Source organism: Pseudochaenichthys georgianus, chromosome 19, assembly GCF_902827115.2.
Source record: "Pseudochaenichthys georgianus chromosome 19, fPseGeo1.2, whole genome shotgun sequence".
Taxonomy (NCBI): Eukaryota; Metazoa; Chordata; class Actinopteri; order Perciformes; family Channichthyidae; genus Pseudochaenichthys; species Pseudochaenichthys georgianus.
Window position 1 is genome coordinate 23,121,515 of NC_047521.1, and position 27,573 is coordinate 23,149,087.

Here is a 27,573-nt window from a genome sequence, read left to right on the forward strand (position 1 = left end):
TTTATTGTATTACGGAGAGCAATGTGAGCGTCCATTCCCATTGGATAACGGAGGATTTTACACCCGGAAGTAAGCATTCTCTGTACTGTCGATTGATTTTACAGTGATATCTGCATTACTCATCAACTTAAAAACACCAGATTATCCTTGTTGATTACACAACATTGATTGGTTTAAATTGTGTACAATGCTTTTGTAATTTTTCCCTTCGATTCGGAGAAACAAATATTTGTTCAGTTTAGGATGGTTGGTCAGGCTGGTCAACCATCCTGACCAGCTAAGTTGGTCAGCTGGTTTAGAGGGGTTTTGGACACTTTAGCTGGCCAGGATGGCTGGTTCAGCTGGTTTAGCTCGTGCACCAGCTGAACCAGCTGAACCAGCTGAACCAACTAAACCAGCCATCCTGGCCAGCTAAAAAAACAGCATCCATCTATCACCAGTTTATGTTTAATAATAGTATTAAATATACCCTGCTGGAAGCTTACCAGGATTCCAGGTGACCAGCATACATTGTTTAAATACTAGTATGATTATTTAAACTAGAGAACATAAATATATTACAGAGATTCATTGTGTCATGTATTCTGGTATCTAACAGTAAAATAACTAAAGAGGTAATTAATAAAGGTAAATGCAAAAAGGGATGTGATTTCATAATCAATTTCAAATGGTTCAAATACACCTTTTCCTGTTTTATAAAACACTGTGTAATGTTCTAAGTGATCCACCATGGACATTACATTTATGATTCATTTAAAATAATTCTGTATTGGCCAATTTCACTTGTCCGAACAGCTCCCCCAGGCAGATGAGATTGTGTAACAGCTCAATTGGAGATTAAGAGCAACTCTGAGTATTCTTTGTTTACTTGTTAGTTATAGCAAGTAATAGAGTGTAATTCTGCCATTGACTGATATCAACTGTACTTGCACTGACTGTTGCTGTGCGACAGCCTGTGGAATATGGCTTTTTAAATGCTGAGGCTCTGCTAACTCTAAAACTGAACAGATTAACCTCACAAAAGAAGACTAAATCTGACCAATTAACTGGAACACAAAGGGGAATATATATAACGATTTCTTTAAAACAAAGCAGGACAAATAATCCCGGAATACTAACCAAAACAAAAGCACCAAAAAACGAATCGAATCTAAAGATAGGAAAAATATCTCTAAATGTAAGGTCTCAATCGCCCACTCCCTCTAATTATGTGTCTTACATTTACTAATTAGCCACTTCCTGTATTTAAAGGCTCTGTTTTAGGGTGTGCATATTTTGCACAAGCTCGCAACGATGTCTGTACATCTGCACAGTGGCGGTTCTAGACCAATTTGACTGAGGGGGCCAGGCCGGGGCCAGTTATTTTCTGAGGGGGGCACAATAAATGCGGGACGAAAAAGACAAAGACAGTATGAAGTAATTGTGCATAAGAAAACAATGCAATACGGTTATTGGTATTTGTTTCACTACACATATTTATTTCAGATACTTATAGTTACAGTTGTTACGCTCTAATGGGTCCGACTAGAAAGACAAATAGCGTTAGTTATGCCTATTCCGTCAGCCAAAAAAATCGTTTAATCATAAACCTTTTTCAGGGGGGCCACAGGGTGGTCCAAAGTCAGTGTTAGGGGGGCACTGGCCCCCCCTTTCCCCCTAGAACCACCCCTGGATCTGCAGCAGCAGCTAGCAACAGGGGCGGACTGGGACTAGAATTCAGCCCTGAAAACTGACCCAGTCCGGACTCCAGCCACATGAAATGTCAACGGGGGGCATCAGAACAAAAAATACAGTACTATTAGTTATTAGAAATCAGCTGTTTATTAGGCTGCATTTATGCAGTTCAAGGGATAATTCTCACCTAAAGAGGGAGGACACTCCTCAGATGTCTTAAACATATGGGACACCGTAAAACAGTAAACACACAAACAGCCTATACTATTTGTTATTGGTTATTAGAAATCAGCTGTTTATTAGGCTGCATTAATGCAGTTCAAGGGATAATTGTCACCCACTTCTTGCTCTTGCCCTGCACTTGTATGTGCCAGTTGAGCCGGTTCTTCCAGCAGCTCAACTCTCTGTCCCTCATCATGAATGCAGGAGGCTGGCTGTATATCTGAACTCGCGCCCTCATCATTCTCTTCATCATCTTGCACTTGTTCTAAGCTGCTGATGATAGTGCTTGTAGCAGCGCTGCTGCCAAAAAGGTCTGTCAATTTGCGACATTTATATGCTTCACCTGCGAGTGACTTCACCTTTTTTTCTCTTGCCTTCTCAGCCCCACCTTTTTCTTTTCGTTGTCTTTGATTTGTATCCATGTTTTTTCATTCTCCCTGTCTGCCGCGGCGTCTACCCTGCTGAAAAAAACAGCTTCGACCAATTTAGCTGGTCTGGCTGGTCAACCAGCCTGACCAGCTAAGTTGACCAGGGGCCGGCCAGGATGGCTGGTTCAGCTGGTTCAGCTGGTTCAGCTGGTTCAGCTGGTGCCAGCTAAACCAGCTGAACCAGCCATCCTGGCCAGCTAAAAAAAACAGCATCCATCTATCACCAGTTTATGTTTATTAATAGTATTAAATATACCCTGCTGGAAGCTTACCAGGATTCCAGGTGACCAGCATACATTGTTTAAATACTGGTATAATTATTTAAACTAGAGAACATAAATATATTACAAAGATTCATTGTGTCATGTATTCTGGTATCTACAAAAATAGAGACATTGTATAGTGTTCATAACAGTATTTTAATTTGATAAATAGCTAGTTAATATAATAACATACATTAACAATACAAATAACAACCAACCTGCAAATCAACACATCAAAATAAATATATTATCTAAAACAGGTGCATTTGATTTAAAATAAAAGTAATAAATATAATTAATTATTTAAATGTTATGTTATGCAAACTTCGATTTGATCAAAGATACCGGCATCCATTTGAATTCCTTCTGCTGAACGGAAAGCAGGAGGAGGAGGGACGGAGGAAAGATAGTAGTAAGTGGGCAAGTGGAAAGAGGGAAGGCAGTGTGGGCAGGGCTAAACTGACACTTAAAAAGACGCTCTCATTTTCTTCTGTGCATTTCACCAGCAGCCAGACGAGGGAGCGGATGAGACAGCAGCTCCTGGGGGAAGGTGTACTTTCACTTCTTGGGAGAACGTGTATTTTTAGCTCCTTCCAACTCTTTTAAAGTTTTTCTCCATTTTGGTCTTGGGTGGAGGCTCACCATGGCCACTGGCATGGACAGGTTGATGTGGTCAGTGCTGCTGCTGCTGCCAGTGTGTGGGCTCTGTGAGGCTCTGCCAGAGAGCTGGCTGCCAGGGGTGTATCAGGACACCATGGGCGATGCCCTGAAATTTCTCGACGATTACAACGGCACCGCCGAGGAGGTGATCTTCATGAGCGTCTCCGCCAGCTGGAACTACAACACCAACATCACAGACCACAACTCAGAGCTTCAGGTGAGTCAGCTCCTGGAGCCTCAGAGCTTGCAGGCAGGCCCGCCTTAACCTGCCATCAGGCCCTGGGGCTGATGGTTTTTGTAGGCCCCCTATTTAAACAACAAATCAAAGTCATTTCTAGCCTCGGCAGGCTCTGTGATCGCACTTCTCCACTCTGCTCTACGCGCGCCTGGTCCTCTCCTCCAGATGAGTGACGTATCGGGCCTCCCTCATGTATTTGTCCGGTTGCCGTTGGCTCCCCTCCACGTAGCAAGTCCTCGTCGTCCTCTCATCTCCTCCAACAGATAATGTCCCTCCTGTCTCTTTTTCCTCTCCCGCTACTCCATCGCTATCAGAACCAGACGGCCTACTTGGCTCCGAGGCCCCGCGGCCGGCACCGCTGCCGCTCGGTACAGAACTCATCTGTCCTTCCTCCTCATCCCGGCCTACAGGTTTAAAATAACCTGTAAGCTTCGGCATTTTTTGTAATAGCTGTCTCGAAACTCCTTTTCCCTCAACAATTTCCTTTCCCGAGCGCCACTCTCAAACTTTTTCTTCTCAAACTTTTTCTCCTAAACAACCTTCATCTGTCACTCAATCACTCGCAATTTGAATAAGTCACATGTGAACCATATTCTCATTCTGATTGGCTGTTAAGTGGTGCCCACTGACTGTTACGGAGTCATCTCTGGAATCCATCGATCTGATTGATTAGCGGAGCAAAGGATCAAAATACTACGGAGGGAAGATATTTTCGTTTGGATTACTGGTCTGGGGGAAGCTCACGAGTGTGTGTGTATACGTGTGTGTGTTTGTGTATTTTTGCGTTTGTGTGTATTGTGTTTGTTTCCCGGGGAAAACACTCAGTAGAAACACCGGCTGTTGTTATACCTGCTGTGACGTCAAGTTACTCCGTTCGCCGCTTGTAATTATGCCGAAGCTTCAAAGTTGTATTTATCTGAATTTGCCGAAACAATTTTAATATTCTGAAAGCCAAGACTTTGTTTATTTGAAACCAGATGAAAACAAACTGTAACGGACCCTGCCGTGTTATCTATGATTACTAAACGCCTACCTTCATAATGTCAGCCGGAGGGAGGAGGAGTGAGTGGCGAGTGAGAGCCGTCATTTTCCCTTTACAAGCTTCAAACACTTTTTTTTTTTAAATTACATTTTTTTTAAAAACTTTTTTATTGGCTCATGATAGGCCCCTGATCTCCGTAGGCCCCTGGGCTTCAGCCCAGGTCAGCCCGTGCATTAAGGCTTGCAGGGCAACCTTTCTCTCATGCTGCTATGAAATATGAAATTGGCCTATTGAAATCAGTTCTCGCCAGCGTTGGCACCACGTCACTGTAAATGAATGCGTGGTCAAAGGTTTCTGTGGAGCTGAGCCCTGCTTGATTTGGAGATCACCCCTTATTCATTTCTCCCCAAATTGACATGCTCAGTTTCCTCCCAACGCAGCCAACTCAGCTTGTGTTTTTCTGAAATACAAAACAAATCTGGATGCCTGCGGTGCGAGCGTCTCCAAGTTTCGAAAACATTTCGGGGGCCTTGCATGGCATTTGGTTGGATTTTCATTTGTTTAACTGTGTGTTTTATGATATTTTCTACTTGATAAAATGTCTTCAGATGGATTCACAGGATGCAGTTTTACACACACCAATTGTCTTTATTATCCAAATTGTCCACATTGGCAGCCTTATCTAAACAGAAATGTGTGGAGACAAGATATGAAACATTTGAAACACTTTATGGTTTTCATCTCAGCATACACCTGTGAAACATTTGCATAAACGTAGACGACGGGGAGAGGATACTGGCAATAAAGCAGGAGAAGTGTACAGCCAGGCAGCAGACTGCAATAAAACTGTACAGTGTGAAAGACTGTTTATTTGCCTTCAGGCACAAGAGTCAATACATCCATATTCATGGCTATGTGCGAACAATACAAGCTTATTCTGTCATAAAAACTTGCAAAAGCAAATTGGCCAAAGCCTATACGTGTGCTTGGACAGCTGTCACAACAGGATTTCAGTACACTGTCCAGGCTTTGGTCTCCTCACACATTGAATAGGTGTGGATGTGGAGCCCCCACCTCACCAGAGTCAACAGGGTTACACTGCAGAATTTGTTCTGCTCTCCAGAATGTAGTAAGGTGGAAGATGAGTGGGATTTTAGATGTAATGTACGAGCATGGGCAGATCAAAGATGGGATCAAAGTGGATCAGAGCCCTGAGCTGCATCTAAACTGGCAGCCAGGGAGAGCAGGGCGATTCACCCTGACAGCAAATAATGTTCCAACTGCACTTTAAATATATTGCTTAACACTGTGATTATTGTAATAAAGTGGCATATTAAATTGCAAAATGTACATTGGGCTCTGAGCACACAAAGCATGCATGCAAATCTGCCTCCCAGGCTTCGAGGTGAGGGTGATTTGGCTCATGTTAGACATGTGGAAGATCAAGCAGAGTGAGGATCGGTTCACATGCTTCTAATCAAGCTGAATATAAACTGATGAGTGGATATCAATGGCTCATGTCCTTTGAACCCCAGAATGAAATACCATCAGCTGCCTTCAAGTGTCACAATCAGACCTGAGGCTCGCTTCACTGCCAGCTTTTCTGTGTGATTCGAATGAGAAGTTGGAGAACTACCTTATATATAACAGTACAAATCCTTTGGGAACGTTTTTTTTCTTCTACTAATTCAACAATTTCTACCTCTATATTTAACGAGATACTCACTTAGCTTTTAAAAGCTAAATCAATGAGCATGTGCTTTTTATTGTGGATATAAACCCTTGGTGTTGCTTTTTAAGTCCAGTTATACTTTGTACAGGTTATGTGTTCAAAGGGTAAATCCGTATAAACGTATAACAATTTAAAAGGCAATGTAACCTCTTTACAAATTACAATATTCCTTGCAGCTTGTATAACAACAAGACCTTGAAGAAAAGAGAATCGGCATGTCGGTATCTTTATTGTGCTTCTTTGTTTGAGAATGATTATCTGGGATGATGGATGGGTGTAGGCAGAGCCGGCCCTCGGCATAGGCAGTATAGGCGAATGCTAAGGGCGTCAACCCATAGGGGGCGCAGAAAAAAAAAAAAAAAAGTTAGAAAAAATAAATAAAATTGTTTTCATTTAAACAATTTTTTTTAAATTTAAACACAATTTCCCGATTTTGGATCAACAAAGTACATCTTATTATCTTATACTAACAGAACTACGCATATATTGCGTACAGTGCCCATAAACTCTGGCACACTCCCCCCCCAAAAATCAAGTTGAACTGCCCCAGCCCCAGTAAAAACCAGAGGTTTATGTGAAATTGTTCTTTTTTTGAAATAATGGTTTTAGTGTGCAATTATAGGTTTTAATTTTGTATTTGTATTCATTTAAAATAAATCAAACTCCCAAAAAACGTACACAGCTTCTGTGTGCTTTTCGGTGCTTTTATTAACATTGGAATTTACATTGTAAGCGGCCGCGGGGGGAGAGCTTTAGAGAGCTCTCGTGAAAGACTGAGAGGCTCTGATAACCTCAGCTCAGTGAGGTAAAGAAACACCTTTATATGATTATAGTTATAAAAAAATAAGAGAATAGGTGAAAAACAGGTATAAAATACTGACGGTACAAAAAAGTTGTTATTAATAAACAAGAATACAGTTTGAAAGGGGAGTGATTTGTAAAATATCCATAAAGAAAAAGAAAATCTGCTTACAGTTCTGTTTCATCTGGGTGTTGAGAGATGTATCCATATCTCCTAATGTTGCTCGCAAAGTGCACCAGGTTGATGCTTGTAACATCAATATTTAAAAAAAAAAAAGTCTTCCCAGGGGTGCATGCCCCGGACCCCCCTAGAGGAGGTGAGGGTCCCCCCCCCCCACTTAAATCATGTTCAAATGGATAGGTAACTAAATACAGTTGCACACATCTTGTGTCCATATCTTTCTGTGTTGGTGGTCATGCCACAACCGTGCATGCGCAAATCATAGTGAGTGTCTGCATTTGGGGGGGGGGGGCTGGAAAAAACGATTGAGAAAAAGACGTAGATTGAGAGCACAAGGGTCGGAGTTAATGCTTCAGCTCACTGTCTCCAGTGTTCCCTCTGCAGCATGTTGTTTTAGTGAGGGCTGTGAGAAAGACACAGATAAGAAACACTTCCATGAAAACATCGCTGGAATGAAGCCACTGTTCGACCAGTTTCATCAGGATGTGGTAACCTCAACAGTATGAACATGTTTACCAATAGCGCGTTTCCACTGCAGGTCTCGCTCGGCCTCGCTCGGTTTGGTTAGGCCTTATTAGGCCCGGCTCACTTTAATGCTGCGCTTCCATTACAGTTTAGGAACTGGGGTAGTTACTATAGTAACGCAGTGTAGGCGGAGCTGTGACGTCATCTTCAATGAGCGCCCCAAAAAAACAACACAGCCGTTAGCTCTTAGCACTCAGAGCTCACAGCTCCTCATATCTGTTCAGAAACTAGACAAAAGTTAAACAACTACAAACCACAGACTGCCTGTGTCATGGCGAATACAGTCGCTGGTTTATGTATGTCTGTATAGGCCGTTGTTGTGAGTGTGGACGGTCGGAGCATATATAACGTTAGCTTAGCCAAGCTCCATTTAGAAAGCACGCATTTTAAAAGGGTTTTTCGCCTGCCGTCTGTCTGCAGACTTGTCAAATCATTAATTCATGGTTTTTACTAACCGGTATCAGTATGTTGTTACTTCGGCATCATTTTGAAACGTGTATTACAATTAAATCACGGTCAAATATGTTCATCTTGTTGTAGTTGTAGCCCCCTTGCCAGCGATTCTCTCTCTAGTTTAGCATACTCAGCCCGACTCAGCCTGGTTGTTCCTGGCCCTAGAACCACGATTTAGTCGGGCCAGAAAAAAGGTGAAAAAGTAGCCCCGGTCTAAAACTAGGCCAAGTGGAAACGCAACCAAAAACGGGCCCCGCACGGCTCGGCACGCTTAAAGGAGCTACCCGCTGCAGTGGAAACGCGCCACAAGTTACCTAACTGAGCCAGCCCAATATGCAGTGTGATTTCTCAACTTTAACAGGGTTCAAACACAGTAAAAAAAAAAAAGAGGCAATCAAATGGCAAAGGTGCTGCCATATTAATGACATTATCAACACCTCAGACATGTTAAAATTCATTTTGTTTGCCGATGATACCACCATTCTCTGCTCCCATCATAATCTTGGTGATCTTGTTAAAATTGTTAATGCAGAATTGGAAATACTATGTAACTGGTTTGCAGTTAATAAATTATCCCTTAATGTGGCCAAAACAAATTACATGTTATTCAATACAAAGTCTGAGAGTAGAAATGACTGTATTATACGGATTTGCAATACTGAGATAGAGAAAGTTGGTGCATGTAAATTTTTAGGACTCATTGTTGATGAAAAACTCAACTGGAAGCATCATATAAATTATGTACAAACTAAACTGTCAAAAATAATAGGTATTTTGTATCGTACTAAGAACATTCTCTAGGAAAAAATACTCAGAACTCTTTATAACAGTCTATTTCTCCCTTACCTTTATTACTGCTCCGAAATATGGGGAAACACGTACGCAACAAATCTACAAAAAATAATAACATCCCAAAAAAAAGTATTACGAATAGTCTGTGGTGTTGGTAAATATGAACACACAACTCCCATATTCAAAAAACTCAATCTATTCAAATTTGTTGATATAGTAAAACTTAAAACAGTACTGATTATGCACAACATTTACCATAACAAAATGCCTACTAACATTCAAAAGCAGTTCCAAACCACAGTTAGGAAATACCCAACCAGGCATTCTAACTGGTTGTATAGCAAGCCCTGTAGAACAACCATCAAATCACACAGCTTATCCATAATCGGAGTTAGAACGTGGAATGGACTTCACTCAGACCTTTCAAGTATTACTAGTCATCAAAAATTCAAAACTAAAGTAAAAACAATTATATTTGCAGATTACTCCAGCTAACAAGTATTTGATATTCCCAGTGTTGCTTATATATGCATTTACTTTTTTCTTGCCCTAACTGTTATTTTATTTTTTTTTCCAGTTTTCGTTAGTTTTCTTTATTTTTTTGTACTCCTTAATTTCTATACGTTTTTGACGAAATATGTGCCATTACTATATTGATGCTAATGATGATGCACGGGAGGGCTACTCCCCATAAGCTATGCTTCAGCCCTCCCGCTTCTACTAATTTTGTTCATTTGTGTGTATGAATTATACGTTTTTGTTTTTGTATGATTTTAGTAGAATAAATAAAAAAAAAAAAAAAAAAATTGGACAGAAAGTGCTGTAACAATACAGCAGTAGTTCATTTTAAATTGGAGCAAATCAATGTGACAAATCCATGCACAGCAGCCTTGAATCCATCTATTGTCCCATTACACATAGAAACACCTCCGTCCATGACCTTTAAGAGTGCCGTAAAGAAAAGCTCCTGACATCCAACAAGGTCATATAAGAGTGTACATGAACATAAAGTCATTTCTCAAATATTATCCTTGAGCTATGATTGTTTCACTGTTCTGTCCTTGCCCTCAATAGACAGATAAAACACTTTATTGATCCAAGAGGGAAGATGTCAAGAAACACATCAAGTTACAGATGGAGACGTGTTGCAGTTAAAGCAGTTAACAAGGGAGAAAAAGGCACGCAAGCGTCTGTTGGTCATTTTTAAGAAAACCAAACAGAAGGTATTAGATGAGAGGATAGTCTTCACATAATTTTCTGATACATCTTAACAATAACAGTTGGTTTATGATTGTCTTTTGGATAACAACTAATATTGTTAAATATTATAATAAGAGCTTGCAGGTAATCGTGCAATCTGCCATCTTGCAACTACTTCCAATGAACAGCCCTCTGTAAATGGCACATTCTTCATCACGATGATTCAGCTCAAAACTGGTGGATATGCAGGCTTGTTTGCTATAATAGCGGTGAGGATCTAAGAGTCTAGACTATAATTTGGGGAGAAAGCGGTAAAAGACCATTTATGTCTTCACCAAATTGCATGGCAACCATCATTTCCTTGTCTTTATCTTGGCAATACTGAGCTCAGGTGGTTCTTTCCACACCACTCAAAGGTGTCCACTGTGTCCCAATGCACTCTCAATTCTGCCCATGTTCTACTCCTGTCACATCAATATTGCAACAAAAAAACTGACTACAAAGGGAAAACATTTCTGAATACTCGTTTTAAATGTCACCTAATATGCAAAATCCACTTGTTCATGTCTATTCTACATCAACATGTGTCCCCTCTGTGTAAAGAGACTTTGAACATTTCAGGGAAAAAGATTCTCTCACTTTTTTGTCCTGATCATTTATATAAAAACCTGTCTGAAAATGAGCCGATCCGATTTTGGCCACTTTATGATGTCATAACGATTTTTTGGCTTGTGTAACCATTAGCCAATCACCAACCAAGGTAACCCCCCCCCTTATCACCTGAATCTCCTCCGAGAGCACCATTGTGTTCTTTCTAACCAAATCTCTCTCAGAGAGGCGTGGGGAGGGGCTCCTTATTTTCATCTAAAGTAACAGACAGAGAATCAGCACTTTTGAAACAGGGCTGAAACAGAGGGGATTATGGGTAATGCTGCAATGATCTGTTTGGAGCCAAACACTTCAGAAACATATTTTGTATATATATGAGACCTATAATATATTGATGAAAACAGTATAATAGGGGACCTTTAAGACATGAAGATGCTAATTGTCTTACGCTACATACTCTTTTGCCCTTCCTGGCAGGCCTTTCACTTTTAGATTGTTTTTTTATAAGTAACGAATATATGGTTACTACTTTTTTCTTTTCTTCTGTAGGTGAATGCATCCCTGGAAGAGCAGGCCTTCTCCTCAGCATGGGGGTTAAAGGCGAAACAGGTCTTCACTCCAGCGGTTCTCCTCACTCTCCCTAACGAAGACAAAGTACTGATGGAGAAGATTATGATCCTGGGAGTGGCCAACCTGCCCCTGGCTGAGAGAGAGGAGGTGTGTAGCTGTTTTCTAATGGGAACATTGATGTGAAACTGACCTTTTTTTGACTTCTAATCTCTTTTTTTTGTCTCTAGTATAACATAATTCTCAGCACTATGAGCAAGATTTACTCAACGACCAAGGTGCATCCAGAGCCGAACATAAGCTGGAGCCTGGATCCTGGTGAGTAAATATAGATCTGGAAAGGCCACTGGAGAGCGCAGAACCTCCAAGGCCACGCAATGGGAACAGAAGTGAAAAATAATTTGTGCAGCAGCCAAATGAATCAGATCCACTTCAAAATACGATGAGCTCTTTCTTTGCACATGCTTCACCCTTCCACCAAGTATCAAGAAAATCAGATGAGTAGTTTTTCTGTAATCCTTCTGACAAAAGAACAACCGACAAAACAAGAACATAAACTCCTTGGCAGAGGTAATGTCGACTCAGTTTGGGACTTAAAATGCATGAATTATATGATGCAGATGCCTTGGTCTTTTTCATGAAAACAGGATCAGAGCAATTTTTAAAAGTATGAAACACACAACAATGAGGAAGGGGAAGTCTTGAAAAAAAAAACATGTTAAAAAAATGACTTCGGAGAGGTCTCCAAAGGAAGTGTTAAGTATGTGTGCTCATAAGTGTTGAGTAAAAAGCTATAGAAACATCATGTCGGCGGCTTTTAACGCTGAACAATGGCTCTGTGTGTCAGCAACAACTGCCAAAAGTCATTAGCCGCGTTCACACTGCGGTACTTTTCCCACAAACTTAGTTCATGCGAACTCTTTAGTTCGCATGAACTAAGTACAGATCGCGTTCACACCAGAAAAAGTCCCTGGGGGTGGATTAGGCAAATGAAGCCGCTGATGTCACTTCTTCTTCTTCTGCTTTGGGTTTACTGGCAGGCCGCAAACCACTTCACGGCGTATACTGCCGCCCAAAGTCCCCGGCCGGAAGTCCCCGGAGTTGGGGACTGGCTTCAGTAGAAGCTGTTAGGACTCCCAGCAGCTTCTACTGAAGCCTTCCGAGTAAATTGCCAGAACGCCGACACCTCCTCATCTCCACCGCTCCCATGTTTTATTGTGTGTTGCCATAAGTTAGTCTCTCTGCGTTTCTGCGCTGGGCTAATGCTAATGCTAATAATGCTAATGCGAGGATAATAAAATGGCGGCTTCACAAATCTTTTTGGGAGTTTTACGGGGCGTGGTTTGCAATTCGCCCGGCCAATCAGGAATATAGCTCTTTTCTCAAAAAAGAGCCGCTCGAAAGTCCCTGCTCTCTAGCAGGGACTTTCGAGCGGCTCTTTTTTGAGAAAAGTCCCTGCTCTCTAGCAGGGACTTTCGAGGGGGTAAAAAGGTTCGCATGAACTACTTTTAGTACCGGCTCTTTTTGGTGTGAACGCGATCATGAACTAAGTTCGCATGAACCTTTGTGGGAAAAGTACCGCAGTGTGAACGCGGCTATTGTGAGAAATCCTTGCCGGCGCACACAAAATGACAACACCTGTTATTTCTACTTCAAATCAAATCATGAAAGTACAAAAGTTAATTATGTGCAGGTAGACGAGGCACAGTCTGAAAATGATTACTGGTTTCGTAGTCTTTGACACATTTTAAGGTGGAGCAGGGTTATTCAGGGTCCGTGGTACATCCTTTTAGTCTTTATAATAACAACCAGACTGTCAACATGACTTTTTCCACCATTTGAAGCATCTTCTTTGGTCTTCAACTTGTTCCATCCTCATTTCCTATTTCTGGCATGTGTGTTGTTTTACATGATGCTCATAATATCATGGAGTTGTCATTACTCAAAGCTAATCTCTTGAATATGCATCTCTTCTGGCCTTTTCCTGTTGAGAGAGAGCATGAAGTCAACTAAAACACAATACATCTTCATTGTTTTTGGAAAAACGTTCACTTCTTGCTTTTGAGGTTATACGTTTTTGTCTGCATTCCAGATTAGGCCAGCCTCCCATTATAGTCCATCCTTTTTTTCATGACTAATGTGGTGCAATACTTTTTTATTTCGCAGAACTCACAAATATCATGGCAACCTCCAGGAGCTACAAGAGGCTGCTGTACGTGTGGGAGGCCTGGCACAATGCATCAGGTGTTCCTCTCAGGGAATATTACCCCAAGTTTGTGGAGCTCAGCAACAAAGCCTCTCAAGCGGATGGTAAGAATTCCCCCTTTACCTTTAACATTGAAGCTCATAACGGTACAAAATGACTAATTCATTTAATTAGAATGACATGAAAGCAGCCCAAGGAGAGTTAAGGGTCATTAATGACTGATAAGGGAAGGGAAAGATAAAGAGTGAGAAAGAGAGAACTATAACAATGTGTCCTGTTTAGGGTTTGCTGACACTGGAGCTGACTGGCGCTCTGGGTACGAGTATAAAGGCTTGTATGAGACCTTTGAGCAGGATATAGAGAAACTCTACAGGACGATTGAACCGCTCTACAAGAATCTGCATGCCTTTGTGCGCCGCCAGCTCTACAACCAGTACGGTCCAAAGTACATCAACCTGAAAGGACCCATCCCTGCCCACCTGATGGGTAGGAATTCACGTTTTTATGTTGCTATGTACACTTTAACAAGAGCCGTTAATGTGTGATACATGACATACAGACTGTCAAAACGACAGTATGCTTAATGAAGGAGTAGGAGACGTTCCTCTTTTGGGAGTGCAGAAAAGGCTCTTTAATTTACCCATGCCTTTTATTCAACCCTTTCCTGGAAAATGTATTTTAATATTAAGTGAAGAGTATGACTTGCATGTAACCATGGATTCATTTGTCCATAGGCAGAGGATAACAACCCTAACCAAAATGTTTTCTGGCTTTTTTTGTATCCTTGGGTAATTTGGCCATCATTTTATGTTTCAATGATGATAGGTGTCTGGCAACATTCCCTGGGAAAATCACAAGCTGAGATCTTTGGGAATTTGTATTCAAATGCACACCAGCAATTACAACAAAATGGAAATTCAAGAAAGTATCTTCAAGGCAGATTTATCATATAAAATAGGCCTATAATACGATTTGGAATCTGTTCAATTGCATTTTATGTAATCTAAATCCAATTACAAATTCCTTTATCAAGTCTTATATTTAATCTTTTGGTAGTTTGTTAAAAACTCAGTTAAAACAAATCCACAACCATCAAATCAAATCAAATTTTATTTCTATAGCACATTTAAAAACGATTTTCGGTCGAGCCAAAGTGCTGCACATGCAGAAAATAAATAACACATTACTACCGATGTAAACAGAAGACAATAAATTACAACAGCAAATAAAAAAATCAAACACAGGGAAGTGTCATGAGTCATGCTCTGCTATGATTAGAAGGCCAGGGTGAAGAAGTGAGCCAGCCCATTTAGTGCTTTAAAAACAAATAAAAGGATTTTAAAATCAATTCGGAACCGAATTGGAAGCCAGTGCAATGAGGCCAGAATTGGGGTGATGTGGTGACGCTTTTTGTGGCCAGTGAGGAGACGTGCCGCTGCGTTCTGCACTAGCTGCAGGCGTTTAATTGAGGCCTGGTCCATACCCACGTATAGAGCATTGCAATAATCGAGTCTCGAGGTCACAAAGGCGTTGATAACTCTCTCCAGGTCTTTGAAAGATAAAAAAGACTTGGTTTTGGCCAATACTCTTAATTTAAAAAAGCAGGATTTCACTACGCTGCTGACCTGCTTGTCGAATTTAAAAGTGTTAGTAAAAGTCACTCCAAGATTCATGACCGAGGGGAGGATGTTTGTTTTAAGAGGACCCAGAATGTCAACAGAAGAGGCTGGAGGTTGGGGTCCAAAAAAGATGACCTCAGTCTTGCTCTCGTTGAGGTTAAGAACATTTCTGCTCAGCCAGGACTTCATTTCTGTCAGGCAATCCATCAACTGCTGTATTGAGTGTTTGTCATTTCCTTTGAGAGGCAGATCAATCTGAACATCGTCAGCGTAGCAGTGGAAGGGAATGTTACGTTTTCTGAGGATTGAACCTAGGGGCAGTATATACAATAAAAAGAGGATGGGGCCCAGGATAGAGCCTTGGGGAACCCCACAAGTAAGAGGGGCCTTTGCAGAGGAGAAGGCACCTAGCTGCACTGAAAGACTGCGGTCTGTCAGGTAGGACCTGAACCATGCAAGGGCAGAGCCTGTGATGCCAGCGGACTGTTCAAGCCGTGACAACGGGATGCTATGGTCCACTGTGTCGAAGGCAGCTGTTAGGTCTAATAGCACCAGGACAGCTGGGCTACCTGAGTCGGCAGCTAGGAGCAGATCGTTAAAAACTCTTAAAAGGGCTGTTTCAGTGCTGTGCATTGGTTTTAAGCCAGACTGAAACTTTTCATGGATTCCATGTGAGATTAAAAAAGACTGCAGCTGGGCGTAGACTACTCGCTCCAGGGCTTTGGATAAAAAAGGTAGCTGAGAGATGGGCCTAAAATTTACGGGAATTGAGGGGTCGAGATTTTTCTCTTTTAGCAGTGGCTTGACCACAGCATGTTTGAAGGCAGCTGGGACGCAACCTGAGCTAAGAGAGGTGTTTATGACTAATAAAATACTTGCTCCAACTGAATCAAAAACATCTCTGAGAAGGCGAGAGGGAATGCTGTCTAAGGTGCAGTTTGTCAACCTTGGTAATTATATTGTACACAAAGGGTGTTGGAGTAGTGACACATATGTTGTCACCGCTCCAATAACTCCCTAATGTAAATGGTGATTAGTTAATCAAAGCATCAAAGATGTAATCACACATGCCAGGAACAATACAGTATCGCAGTGCAGACTCACCACTGCAGGTCATGTTGTGTGCTTATCACATTACTGTGAACGAGCGATTTCCTACAGTGTCCCTGACGGAGTATCCCATAACAAGTCAGAATTGTTGCTTGAGAGTGTTTTCTTGCTCTCTCAGGAAATATGTGGGGCCAGACCTGGAACAATATTTATGGTATGATGATCCCATTTCCTGACAAGCCCAACGTGGATGTGACTGAAGAAATGGAGCGACAAGTAAGTATGGGGAAAAGTCAAAGTCAACTTTATCGTCAATCTTTCAGTTTGTGTGATCTCTCTGTCTGTCAGAGAGATCAAAATGCCGTTTCCCACAATCCCGAATACAAAAATACAATATGTATATCCTATATATACACACAATCAACAGACACATTTATACATATGCACACATTAAGACATTATTTTTATTTTTATTTATTTATATTTTAGTCAATTTATTGAACATGTCAGAAACAAAACATACAACAATAATAATTGTTTCTTATAATAATAATTATTATAACAAAAAGAAACGTTCAAGGTAGAACAAAAAGAAAAAAGAAAAGAAATTCTCAAATAGTCTGTCATGTTCAACAGGGGCAAGAAGAAGCTTAAAACTACTTTTCTGTTCCTACCCCCTCTAGCGTACATTTTACTTGTAAATAAAAGATGAATCAAAAAGAAATAACTTTTACAATTACAAAAAATAAAAAATATGATTTTACAGCTCCTGCTCATAACCATGAATGATTTGGCTTCTAAATAATAGACTGTGTGCAACCGGGATTCTGTTGGACAGTCATCTTCAAATGAGATCATGAATCCAACTTTTTCTCTGCGGTTATATCACTCTAGTTTTATCAGATTGCATTGAGCTGAACCATTAATTGTGTCCCCTCCACAGGGCTATAACGCCACGCACATGTTTGGTGTGGCCGAGGAGTTCTTCACGTCTCTGAATTTAGACGAGATGCCCAAGGAGTTCTGGAAAGAATCCATGCTGGTGAAGCCTGAGGGTCGAGAGGTGGTGTGCCATGCGTCTGCCTGGGACTTTTACAACCGCAAAGACTTCAGGTAACGTCAACGAATGCAGTTATATGAGAATGATTTAGTGAGTTCAGTTAATAGTTGCACTTCATTCATTGCCAACTCCATAGCTCGTCTTGTTTATAAAACGTGATAATATAATGTAATGTTATCGTCTTTAGGATCAAGCAGTGCACCACAGTAACAATGGATGAGCTCTTTACTGTTATACATGAGATGGGACACATCCAGTATTACCTGCAGTACAAGGACCTGCCTGTGGGCTACCGTCGCGGAGCCAACCCCGGGTTTCACGAGGCTATTGGCGACGTTTTGTTTCTTTCCGTTTCCACACCCAAACATCTGCACACCATTGGACTACTGAATACTACGACCTCTGACACAGGTAGAGACTAAGCCAAGCCACTTAAATACCCTCCCAAAGAAGAGATGTGGATGAATTGCAAACATTTAATTAGAAGAATCTTTAAATATCTAATTCATCATCAAATGCTTAAAATAATAGTATTTCTGCACTGTGTTTCTCCAGAAACGGACACCAACTACCTGTTGAAGATGGCTCTGGAGAAGATAGCCTTCCTTCCCTTTGGCTACCTCATCGACCAGTGGAGATGGGGGGTGTTCAGTGGAAACACACCTCCAGAGCGGTACAACGCTGACTGGTGGCACCTCAGGTAGGTTCATACACTTACAAGATACTTCACATTTAGACATTAGTTTGTTTTCCGGGATGTGTGATGATTAATTACTTTTTTAAAACAACTCATGTCTTTAGGCATACAGTAATGAAGCTACAGCTAGTAACTGTTTCCCAGTGCTACAGTGTTGATGCTAACTATGCAATGGTCTGTTGTTTTAGAAAATGACTTAAACCTGTAATAACTCACTATTTTGGCCACTTGGGGACATTATTAGCATTATCATTCATGTCCACTTCATCAGTTACATCCATCTGATATCTGTAGCTGCTAAATGCTCTGTGTTTACGAGCTAGTCTGTTAAGTTTTGAGCAGGTAATGTACAGCGTGTTTTAATAACTTCACTGAAACAGCCAATAAAATACATTTTGACAACTGTGAGAGGGAACGAAACAGTCAGTCAGTTGCAGATCGGACAGTTAAACAATAAGTTAAAACTCTCTATTAAGCTGGATGGATTGGATGATACATTTTTACTAGATTCATCACTAAAATCTACCGAATCCAACATATAGTTTTGAATTGTAATTCCATATATTATGGAAAAACAAAAGCTTCTAACATGAATTCAGTAAGTTGTTCATAGTACTTTGACATTTGAGCTCCCAGAAATGTGTTATATGCTGGCCTGATGGGTCCGCTGAAAATCTTGAGGTGGCACATCAAAACTAAAAGCCAAACCTGAATTTCAGGAACCCTCACGCCACTGTAGAATATACTGTAGGCTAGTGGAAAATGTTAAAAATTTGAGAGTTAAGTGAGTTTATCAGACTGGCTGTTGCCAATCCCTTTTGTCGAGCCAATGCCACTTTCCACCTGCTGAGACTCAGCAAAACCCAGCCACAAAATATTAAGTCAGGATTGTTGGTAGTAACCAGGGCCGCCCCTCCCTACAGGCCAATCACGCAGGCTGCATGGGGCCCCGCCTTGCCCAGAGGGCCTCAGCTGCTGTGCGCAGTTCTCAGCCCCCCCCCCCCCCCACGAGAGTGAGAGGTGACAAGGGGAGCACGTCTGTAACCCGACACCGTTGCAATGAATCGACATCTGACCAATCACGGCTTTGATAGGGCCACTAGTGCAGGTGAAGAGATGTCGGTGAAAAGACAGTTTCAGTCCGGCGCAAGCAAGAGGGGAAAAAAACAAAACATGAAGAAACTAGAGCATCACTCGAAGGAGGGTTATTGTATGAGTCAAATGTACAACTTGCAAATGTTGTATAAGTCAAATTGCCAATTGCCATATTAAAACATCAGCTGCAATTCACGACATGAAGAAGACAGTCTCTGCATAGCATATAGGCTAATGGAGATGCAGTTATTTCCAGCATTCTTTATTTAACATTCATTGAAGTATGTTATGCCTTTGATCTGCTAATGTACAGGAGGAAGAGTGATGCACTGTCTACTTGGCTCACATAACAGTTAAAGTTTACAGCTTAAAAAACATGGAGCATTTTTTCCCCGGATTCATTTTTATGTCAATTTGCACATGTCATGGTGATGCTCAGCCTCTCCCCTTAACTCCTAACAGTCATCATCATGTCAACCACAATACAGAGAAATACTGATAGAAATGCGTGTGTAGTTGTTGATACATTGCTGACAGAGGGAACTAGAATACAGATTTAAGAAATATCAGTTTTTGAGCATGTCATAAGCATGTTTTGTCTTGACTATATTACAACTAAATTATAATAAAATAATATAGTATTTATATTATTTAATTGATTATGATTATTAGTAGAAGTAGTTTATTTGCATTAATTATATTTTAATCTTTTTGAGGCTAGTATTTGGCAGGAAATGCAGACGTATTCACCTGTAAACGCATACTGAACGACATGCATGCACATTTACCATTTACCTACTGTATAAAAAAGTAACTGTGTTGATGATAATAATAATAAACAGGAATTATATTTGCAAAGTAGCCTACTTTGTTTCCAAAAAAAATGTTTTCACTCCTGTCGGTTGGGGGGGGGCCTCATCTCACAATGTCGCTTGGGGCCCCAAGTTGGCCAGGGGCGGCCCTGGCAGTAACAGTAGAGCTGGTTTCACTAGCTTGCATTCACACTTTAGTAGCTGCTGCTGGAAAAAGAGCACACATGCCTAGCTGTCAATTAATGGATAAATAAAAGTTAAAGAATAAGGAAAAATGCTATCCTCATTAGGTTCAATATATTTTCCAGAACTCATGTCTTATGTAACTTATGCCAGTGTGTTTTTAATCCATCTCTTATTTTACTTTGAAGGACGAAATATCAAGGCATCTGCCCACCCACCAAACGCACAGAGGAGCATTTTGATGCCGGGGCAAAATTCCACATCCCTGGAAACACGCCGTACATCAGGTAGCTTTTTTTTCGATGTAATAGTTTACACACAGAACACAATAAGCCAATGAACATATTTTTTACATGCATTTCCTTGCTGTCTGATTTGCTTTACTCTCAATCATGGGTGTATGTTTGTGTACATGCCTCCACATACATATGAAGACATTAGGGAAGTATAATAATGAACATGTAAGCATGGCTGGTGATGTGGGAATTAAGCTATTGTTTGCAGTCATCTGGACTCAATTACTGGCCCTTGAGTCTTACACGATACAATAACCACACAATAGCAGGAAGCTTCAGGAAATAAGCCCTAGCTGGTTTCTTAAACAATGTGACACATGTAGCCAAACACACACTTAGTATAACAGGCAAACATCATCTTGTGTAGTTGTTGCTAAAACACACACTTACAGCTTCCTTAAAATGTAAGACATTTGTAGTTTTGCACTCTAGTAAATACTCTCCTTAAGTTACATCTCTTGATTTGTCTTTTTTGAAATAAATATTTGGAACATTTTGAAAAGCAGTAGTGTAAATGCATATCACTAAAGAGATAACGGAGTAATTGTTTTCCCTGCAGGTATTTTATCAGCTTCATCCTGCAGTTCCAGCTTCACAAAGCACTGTGTGTTAAAGCTGGCCACACGGGTCCCTTGCACACATGTGACATCTACCGCTCTGCAGAAGCTGGGGCAGTTTTAAAGTATGTGACTTGTCGGGGGCTCCTTTGTTTATTACCCAGATCATGAATACTGGATTGAAGCAAACAGTGAAGGTGTTTTACAGCTGTATTCTACCTTCTCCAGGACAATTCTCCAGGCTGGCTCTTCCAAACCCTGGCCTGAGGTGCTCCAGGCGGCCATTGGTACCAACAGGCTGGATGCCAACGCACTGATGGAGTACTTTGACCCCATTACTAAGTGGCTGGAGGAGCAAAATGTGAATGAGACATTGGGATGGCCGGACTTTAACTGGGTTCCTCCCATCCCAGAGGGCTACCCTGAAGATATTGGTAAGAGCGTCGCTCAAAATGAACGGTCAACAAACAACAGACGATAAAACACATTAACATTATATTGTTTAATAAAGTATAAGTACTTATCTCGATGAATCAAGTAAAAAAGTTAGGAAATTGTATTTTTTGGCTATAAGATTTAACTAGGAAAGTGTTGTCTGCAGGATGGTTTAAAAGTGTAAACTGTAAAATCCCTCAGTCTATTACACAATGCTCTCTTGCATGCACACAAACATTAAAGTTGTATTATCTACTGGAAGCGGAAACACATTACGCCTACAAAAACAAACGTATACTCTATAAACTATTTGGATTTGATTTGCATTATTTTGACCAGACAAGAACAACGGATGAGCTGAATGCAAAAGGATTTTCTAGAAGAGTATAACAGGACAGCTGAGGTTGTGTGGAACGCCTACACCGAGGCCTCCTGGAAGTACAACACTGACATCAATGAAGCCAATAAGCAGGAGATGGTGAGACCCTCTGACAGGCCGTCTCCACTGAAATCACCTTAGCATTGTTCAAGCATCATCTACCATCATTCAAATGTGAAAACCCATTGCATGTTTTGTTAATTTTGTGCATGAATCAATAAAAGCATCATCAAAGAAGTATTGCTTAATCGAAAATGTGTCAATGAATCAGTAATGGACTGAGTTAGTCATTCTCTAATCCAGTGATTCTCAAATGGGGTATTATGAGATGATCATTAAAAAAATACCATGCATGATTACAAAAATAATCATAGTACAATAAATTAAATTGAAAATAAAATGTTATATTAAATATTTCTAGAACCACCAAGGGTTCAAGATCCGTTCTTGTGCTTTTCTGGTGCTTAACTGGTTCTTCTCAGTTTTTACAAGTGTGTGTGGTCGTGTTCTAGTCACTTTGCTCAGCGCTACTGCTTGTTACAACTTTTAATGCCGTACTCGCCATGAACTGTTTGCTCAGGTTAATCTCGCCCCCCTCCGATTTAAGCGTATTGGTTCTTGCCGGGCAGCCGAGTGGGGCCATCTAAGAACCGGGTTTCGGTACTGAGAGCCGGCTGCACTGCGGTAGAACCAGAGCTAAATCAGGCTCTAACCTGGAACCACGCTGAGCGGAAAGCTAGTTGCAATATTATATTATAACAAATAGACATTGAAATGGAATCGTGGTTTAAATGTAGCAGCACTACAGCAGGGAACGTGGACAACGGAGAAAAAAAGAGAGCCAAAATTGAGCCAACAAAATGCTGTCAATATCAGGATGCGTATGCTTTGATGGGATTCACGTCAACAAATGGCAACACGCCCCAGGCATTGTGTTTTTTCTGTGGGGAGAAACTAGCCAACGGCTCGATGAAACCAGTGCACCTCCAGAGACATCTCGGCACCAAACACCTATGTCATGTTGGTAAGCAGTGGCGGATTTAGGATTGTAGGAGATCCGAGGGTTAGCCCAGGAGTTGTTGGGGGGGAGTTTTTTTTTTTTTTTTTTTAAATATTGAAGTTAAAAGCATCAAACTTGTGCACTTTGAGAGCAACATTAACCCTACCTTAATAATACCTTAAACCGGACAAAAGTCACTGGAGAACACTTATTCATTAACACCCTTTGATGAAGCAAACTAATGCCTTAACTCACTCAAATACAGTCGTTTACTTATTTCGGTGAAACTAATGTGCGTAGAGTTTTAAAGGATGATTCGGGCGCATTGCTTATCGTTTTATAGATCTATTCTCATCCACCATCTTTGTTTGTGACGTAAAGAGTGTAAGAGTCACGTTTCTGAATCGGACACTCTGAGTGGATGCAGTCACAGCCAATCGGATTCAGAGGGTAGCCTGTCAGTTCCGTTGCTATGGTTCCGTTATGTGTACTGAAACGAGAGCCGGTATAATTCCACGCGCGAAAACAAAATAAAAATTGTAATACGTTATTTTAGTGTCTTAAAGGTAGACTGAGGTATGAAGGGTTAACGTTACATCTTAGAATAATTTTTAGTCATGTTCTGTATACATACTAACATATAAGGGTATACTTAGTGTGGTTACTCGCTATAACATTAACGTTACATCGCTCTTTTTCACTTCTTACTCAGTCAGCCAGAGTGCAGATATCACCATTAGATTCACAAACCTGAAACATCATTCATTTCTTCACTGCTGGTATGATGACATCGTTGTCAGCTGCTGATACTGCTGCTGCTGCAGCTTGTGGCGCCTGCTTCGATGAAAGCTTTCTAATATCCATAACTTTATAGGCTATTAGCTTAAAACTCGTCAGGCACTAGGAAGGATCACTTCTTCTTCAGGGCAGGGAAGGCTACGCAGTACGCAGGCTACTGTCCCGCAGCGGCTGCCTCTCTGGTGGACTCCGGTACTGCACATTACTCCCGAGACGTTTTCAACAAAAAAAAAAAACATTAAGTGAAACATCCGGGGCTTTTCAGAAAACATCCGGGGCTTGAGCCCAAGTAGCCTTCCCCTTGCGCCGCCACTGTTGGTAAGCCACCAGTTACAACGTTTTTAAAAAAAAAACCCTTTCATGCATTGTGGTCACTACATTAGAGACTGCTAATTTAATGCTGTTTTCTTGTATATGCATGGGGTTTCGGATGGTAGGCTATAGTTGCACATCAGGCACCACAGTGGATTTTATTATAATATTTGTGTATTGTATTTTATATTTTTTGCATAATATATAATTTTGTTCATTGGTTTGTTAAACATATATTACTTAAAAATCAGTTTAAATTTTTTTTCTCATGGCATAAAGATGAAAATATCCTTAGTTTGTTGTAATTCATGCATGAAGGAGTTAATAAATCACACACTGATGGAACATTACTATATTGTAATTATATATATATATATATAGGCTTTTTCTATCAAACTTTTTCGTCGTCGGTCAGGGGGTACTTGGCTGAGAAAATGTTTCAAAGGGGGTACATTACTGAAAAAGGTTTGAGAAGCACTGCTCTAACCAACCAATGTTATTCATGCATGTATCATCTGTGCATTTCATCCATGCAAATAGCCTGCTTCCACTGCTACATATGTAAGAACAGACAAATAAAGAGTATTCATTCATTATCCCTCTTCAGCTGAAGAAGAGCTTGGAGATGTCTGCCCACACCCTGCAGTACGGAGAGAAAGTACGACACCACCGACTTCACGGACGGCTCGGTCAAACGCATCGTCAAGAAACTCAGCGACATTGAGAGGGCCGCTCTGTCCAAGCCAGAACTGGAGGAGGTGTGAAGGGAACTGGGTTTAGTTGGACGATTATATATAACTGCTCTATAGAAATTGTTTCATGGTTTAGTTGAATTGGGAACAAAAATGTGCTTTCCATAAACAATTGTCACTGTACATGCAACAGGGATGCAGAAAACTCAGTAACACAATGAACATGGACACCTAATAGAGAGAAATGTGTCTGTTACGCTTACTCACAGTGATAGGCATACATTAGTTCTAGATAACAAAACACTAGGTAGCTAAAATCAGTAATGGTGCTAACCAAGAGTACACAAAGTTAGATCTTAGAGGAAGTTAAAATGAACTGTGTCCCAGACCATTAACATGCAGCACAGGTTTAAAGTACTAAGCTTCCCTTACATTAAATCCCTGATGTTTGCATCACATATAAAACAACTTAATGCTTTGCAGGTAAAACAAATGCAAATTGCCATTTTGTGAGAGAATAAAGAAAGACACCAGTTGTTCAATTTGACAACACACCCAAATATTGCTAAAAAACTAAATTCAGAAACATGCTGCAATAGCACAACATGAAAAAGGGAAGTAGAGCGTTCTGGACGACACTAAAAAGTGATGCCCCTTAGCATTAGACTTTGCTTATTATTTACACTGTAATGGGGTTTACCCCATCAGGGCTTCGCATTAGCTCCATGATACTGAACTGATATCCCAATCAGCAGCTAGCAAAGTAAAACCATTAAACCTTAGCGCACAAGGTCCTGTAGTTAGGGCTGTGCACATATTCATAGGTCCAGAGGTACGTTCAGTAACCTTTCATTTATAGCTCCACCTAATTCTGTGCAAAACAATTCAATATCTTATTAAAAGCCAAGGCTCTGACCTGATAATTACAATGTTTGTTTTTAAGAACAATCGAACTAATGGTGGGTTCCTTTACCTTTTCAGTACAACACTCTTATATCCAACATGGAGACCAAGTACAGTGTGGCTAAGGTTTGCAAAGATGATGGTACATGCCACCCGCTGGATCCAGGTGAGTGTGTGAAAAACATGTCAATCATAAAGGGAACAAATATTGGTATTTGATACAAGGAGTACAATGATATGGTTCCCTTCAGATCTCCAGAAGATCATGGCAGAGTCCAGGGATTATGACGAGCTGTTGTTTGCCTGGAAGGGATGGAGAGATGTTTCCGGCAAAGTGCTTCGCGAGGATGACAAGAGATATGTAGAACTGGCCAACACAGCTGCCAAACTCAATGGTATGACCTCAACGAGTAATTCTACATCCACCTTGGTATTTTGAAGTGTGACAATTGAATTTTTCAGAGCTAGCATCATGCAAATTAATGAAAGACATGAAATTAATTAATGAAAGACATGAAAGTGGTATAATCTTGTCATTTTATGCTCTGTATTCTTTTTTGCCAGTTTTCTTTTCGGTTACTAACCTGGCCACTTACATGGTTTTTCTTCTCTTTTTAATATTAGTGAAATTATATTATCCCATACAGTTTGGCAGATTTAATGACCGAATAACAAAAGAAAAAACATAAATACATGTTGTGAACAATAAGGATATCATTCTGTGTTTTGTAAAAAAAAAAAAGAGGCTACGTCTAAATACCTTAAATAGTCGGTTTCAGGGATATTGGCTTAAAACGTTTGCATAAAAGTATTGTATTACATTATTATTATTATTATACTCTTATTAAATACACGTCACTGATGAATGCTTGTATCCCTGGTGCTGTCTGTAGGCCACTCTGACAATGGGGCTTTCTGGCGCTCCCTGTACGAGACCCCCACCTTTGAGGAGGACCTGGAGGCTCTGTGGAAGGAGCTGGAGCCGCTCTATCAGAACGTGCACGCTAGGGTTGCCAGAAACGGACCATGATCAAAATCGATTATTCGGCAGCCCTGGCGAATAATAATCGATTATTCGACCGATCGATTCGGAGAAACAAATATTTTTGCTGAGTAAAGGATGGCAGAAGACACTACACTACCCAGAATCCCCAGCTATCGTTTGGACTACACCATGTGCTCTGTTTGATAAACCCCGTTTTTGTTCACCATTCATTCCAATGGCTGTGACATCACTATGTCACGTGATCTTCAAATATCTCCCTGCAGAAAAAGAAAACATGGCCGAACTTCGTTTTATTCTCGGTGAAAAATGTCTATTTTAAAGTTAGTTTGGCCATTAAAATGCGTTTTGATGTCATTTGATGTGAGAAATATGAGTTGTTATTTCAGATGATGTGTGCAGTGGATGTACATGATCTTTAGTTTGCTAGTTATTACGAAGATTACTTCAGGAAATCGCGACGTTTTCATTGTTACCAAGGTGGTTGCTAGGGACGCTGCTATCGATATTATTTCTGTTATGTTGTGTAACTGTTTAATGGTGTTATCTTTATTGCTACCCCCTTCCCCGTCAAAGTATAGTGTTGGTCCACAGCGCAAACATATTAGTTTAACAAAATCCGCATTTAAAGATAGCCTACGTTATTTTTCCCCTGTGCAATTCCAGTCTCACATTTCACAGCACATCGTCATTAACAAATACCGGAAACAGACCGAAAACATTTAAAAAAAAAAAAATAATACTTTATTCCGAGTGTGCTTGCTTTTCTCTTTGAAAGTCATCTCATACCGGCATTGTAATACACGGTTCGGCTGCATTAAATATTACATATCTGCGGTAGTTCTGTATTTCTAGAGCCCTGATGAGAAGACTTCTAGACAAACATGAGGAACTGAAAACGTGACGTGAATCATAAATATATCAGCCATTAAACAACATCTTACATTTCTTTTCACACAATACGTCTCCTTGCAGTATCAACACTAATTCGGCTGACTTTTATATTTGATCCAATTGGTAGATAGGCTGTATTTACACCATAAAGGTGCACAGCTGATATAAAGGGACACCTAGTGGTTAAAGCATGTTATTGAATTTCATTATTTTATTATTAGATATTAATAGGATCCCTATAAAGTATATTCATTA

General features: G+C 40.6%; 1 pseudogene; it reads left to right on the forward strand.

The window, feature by feature from the left end:
• The first annotated feature begins 3,093 nt into the window (after positions 1-3,093).
• LOC117464404 (angiotensin-converting enzyme-like) lies at positions 3,094-27,573 on the forward strand (annotated as a pseudogene).